Raw genomic sequence first — 2,769 nt, 5'->3', positions numbered from 1 at the left:
GACTGTGTTCTGCTTCACTTTCTGGGGTATTTATATTTTAACTGTATCTGACGCTTGAGGGTGGTAGCCAGCGCCACTTCAGACTACACGGGGAGAAGGGGACCTTATTTTTCAACCCCCGGGGCGTGACGCGAACGTCTACAGCCTGTCATGAGCGGTCAACTGGCGGGAAACCCTCTTATGCTACCTTGGCATCAAGGCTGCCAGAACCGAGGCCCTAGCTAAGCTTTAGCGCGATAATAGGGTTTGGAAATGAGGGGCTCCTTAGGAAATACAGAAAGAAATGCCGGCAGTCTACAACGCCAAAGAAGGCATAGGGGAAGGTTAGACTATTTTTTACCGTTAGTGACGTTACATTATTATTAACTTTTAATTCATTACGTGAGAAAGAAAGAAAGAAAAACACGCGCCCAGAGTGGGGACCGAACCAACGCCTTTCGATTAGATCTCGAATGCCTTACCAACTCGGCCATCTGGGCGACTGTGTTCTGCTTCACTTTCTGGGGTATTTATATTTACACTGTATCTGACGCTTGAGGGTGGTAGCCAGCGCCACTTCAGACAACACGGGGAGAAGGGGACCTTCTTTTTCAACCCCCGGGGCGTGACGCGAACGTCTACAGCCTGTCATGAGCAGTCAACTGGCGGGAAACCCTCTTATGCTACCTTGGCATCAGGGCTGCCAGAACCGAGGCCCTCGCTAAGCTTTAGCGCGATAATAGGGTTTGGAAAGAGGGGCTCGTTAGGAATAGTCTAACCTTCCCCTATGCCTTCTTTGGCGTTGTAGACTGCCGGCATTTCTTTCTGTATTTCCTAACGAGCCCCTCATTTCCAAACCCTATTATCGCGCTAAAGCTTAGCGAGGGCCTCGGTTCTGGCTACCTTGATGCCAAGGTAGCATAAGAGGGTTTCCCGCCAGTTGACCGCTCATGACAGGCTGTAGACGTTCGCGTCACGCCCCGGGGGTTGAAAAAGAAGGTCCCCTTCTCCCCGTGTAGTCTGAAGTGGCGCTGGCTACCACCCTCAAGCGTCAGATACAGTGTAAATATAAATACCCCAGAAAGTGAAGCAGAACACAGTCGCCCAGATAGCCGAGTTGGTAAGGCATTCGAGATCTAATCGAAAGGCGTGGGTTCGGTCCCCACTCTGGGCGCATGTTTTTTCTTTCTTTCTTTCTCACGTAATTATTAAAAAGTTAATAATAATGTAACGTCACTAACGGTAAAAAATAGTCTAACCTTCCCCTATGCCTTCTTTGGCGTTGTAGACTGCCGGCATTTCTTTCTGTATTTCCTAACGAGCCCCTAATTTTCAAACCCTATTATCGCGCTAAAGCTTAGCGAGGGCCTCGGTTCTGGCAGCCTTGATACCTAGGTAGCATAAGAGGGTTTCCCGCCAGTTGACCGCTCATGAGAGGCTGTAGACGTTCGCGTCACGCCCCGGGGTTTGAAAAAGAAGGTCCCCTTCTCCCCGTGTGGTCTGAAGTGGCGCTGGCTACCACCCTCAAGCGTCAGATACAGTGTAAATATAAATACCCCAGAAAGTGAAGCAGAACACAGTCGCCCAGATAGCCGAGTTGGTAAGGCATTCGAGATCTAATCGAAAGGCGTGGGTTCGGTCCCCACTCTGGGCGCGTGTTTTTTCTTTCTTTCTTTCTCACGTAATTAATAAAACGTTAATAATAATGTAACGTCACTAACGGTAAAAAATAGTCTAACCTTCCCCTATGCCTTCTTTGGCGTTGTAGACTGCCGGCATTTCTTTCTGTATTTCCTAACGAGCCCCTCATTTCCAAACCCTATTATCGCGCTAAAGCTTAGCGAGGGCCTCGGTTCTGGCAGCCTTGATGCCAAGGTAGCATAAGAGGGTTTCCCGCCAGTTGACCGCTCATGACAGGCTGTAGACGTTCGTGTCACGCCCCGGGGGTTGAAAAAGAAGGTCCCCTTCTCCCCGTGTAGTCTGAAGTGGCGCTGGCTACCACCCTCAAGCGTCAGATACAGTGTAAATATAAATACCCCAGAAAGTGAAGCAGAACACAGTCGCCCAGATAGCCGAGTTGATAAGGCATTCGAGATCTAATCGAAAGGCGTGGGTTCGGTCCCCACTCTGGGCGCGTGTTTTTCTTTCTTTCTTTCTCACGTAATTAATAAAAAGTTAATAATAGTGTGACGTCACTAACGGTAAAAAATAGTCTAACCTTCCCCTATGCCTTCTTTGGCGTTGTAGACTGCCGGCATTTTTTTCTGTATTTCCTAACGAGCCCCTAATTTTCAAACCCTATTATCGCGCTAAAGCTTAGCGAGGGCCTCGGTTCTGGCAGCCTTGATACCTAGGTAGCATAAGAGGGTTTCCCGCCAGTTGACCGCTCATGACAGGCTGTAGACGTTCGCGTCACGCCCCGGGGTTTGAAAAAGAAGGTCCCCTTCTCCCCGTGTAGTCTGAAGTGGCGCTGGCTACCACCCTCAAGCGTCAGATACAGTGTAAATATAAATACCCCAGAAAGTGAAGCAGAACACAGTCGCCCAGATAGCCGAGTTTGTAAGGCATTCGAGATCTAATCGAAAGGCGTGGGTTCGGTCCCCACTCTGGGCGCGTGTTTTTTTTTTCTTTCTTTCTCACGTAATTAATAAAACGTTAATAATAATGTAACGTCACTAACGGTAAAAAATAGTCTAACCTTCCCCTATGCCTTCTTTGGCGTTGTAGACTGCCGGCATTTCTTTCTGTATTTCCTAACGAGCCCCTCATTTCCAAACCCTATTATCGCGC

General features: G+C 48.8%; 2 non-coding genes across 2 annotated transcripts; both read left to right on the top strand.

Moving 5' to 3' along the window:
* Positions 1 to 1,081: 1,081 nt before the first annotated feature.
* Trnar-ucu (transfer RNA arginine (anticodon UCU)) lies at positions 1,082 to 1,153 on the top strand. The gene has a single exon. It is a non-coding gene; the product is annotated as a tRNA-Arg (tRNA).
* A 408-nt stretch (positions 1,154 to 1,561) lies between these two features.
* Positions 1,562 to 1,633, top strand: Trnar-ucu (transfer RNA arginine (anticodon UCU)). The gene has a single exon. It is a non-coding gene; the product is annotated as a tRNA-Arg (tRNA).
* Positions 1,634 to 2,769: the final 1,136 nt, after the last annotated feature.

Source organism: Haemaphysalis longicornis, unplaced genomic scaffold (assembly GCF_048455015.1).
Source record: "Haemaphysalis longicornis isolate Haplotype H1 unplaced genomic scaffold, Haemaphysalis longicornis Haplotype H1 scaffold_105, whole genome shotgun sequence".
Taxonomy (NCBI): domain Eukaryota; kingdom Metazoa; phylum Arthropoda; class Arachnida; order Ixodida; family Ixodidae; genus Haemaphysalis; species Haemaphysalis longicornis.
Note: the sequence above shows the minus strand (reverse complement) of the source record. Positions and strands in the feature narration are given on the sequence as shown.